This window comes from Sinocyclocheilus rhinocerous, unplaced genomic scaffold (assembly GCF_001515625.1).
Source record: "Sinocyclocheilus rhinocerous isolate Xijiao unplaced genomic scaffold, SAMN03320098_v1.1 scaffold507, whole genome shotgun sequence".
Taxonomy (NCBI): domain Eukaryota; kingdom Metazoa; phylum Chordata; class Actinopteri; order Cypriniformes; family Cyprinidae; genus Sinocyclocheilus; species Sinocyclocheilus rhinocerous.
In genome coordinates, this window is record NW_015649561.1 from 122,903 (window position 1) to 123,661 (window position 759).

Sequence of the window (759 nt, forward strand, 5' to 3'; positions counted from 1 at the left end):
CAAATGGAAAACAAATTCTCAGATTATGTAATCCGTATGCATACAGACGCATCCACTCTTGTTTTCATCTCTTAATCCAAAAACAAAGAAAGCACTAGTTTATCAAATTATTAAAATGTTAATGCAGTCTCCTTACTGTTTTTCCCTGACACATTCATTATCATTATTTCTGCTGGTGTGCTGTGGCAAGCTTTATGCGTGTTTGAGCAAGCTACTTGAGCGCTTATTAGGCTTTGTAGGCAATTAAAGGCTCATTATAATGATTTAAATGGTTTATTAAAAAAACGTGCGATTCGTTGACTAATGCTTCAAATGAATACTAGTTAACCAGAAAAATCCTTACTCGAGGGCAGCCCTAGTTAACATTAATGCACTGTGAATTAACATGAACTACCAATGAACAATTGTATTTTCATTGGTTTACATAAAAAAAATATTAATAAAAACTGTAATGCATTGTTCATTGTTAGCTCATGCTAGTTAATACATTAGCTAATATTAACTAATGAAATCTTATTGTATAGTGTTACCATATACATGTATAGGTGTGACCTGAGCAGTACTTTCGGTAACCTTAAGCTTTAACAATGACTTTAATAAGAAAATACTCAAGGACCATTGGTTCAATGGTGTAATGAGAAGACGGAGACATGCTTCCAACTAAGCAAAAACTTTATTTAAAAAAAATTATATATATATATATACAGGTGCATCTCAATAAATTAGAATCGTGTGGAAAAGTTCATTTATTTCAGTAAT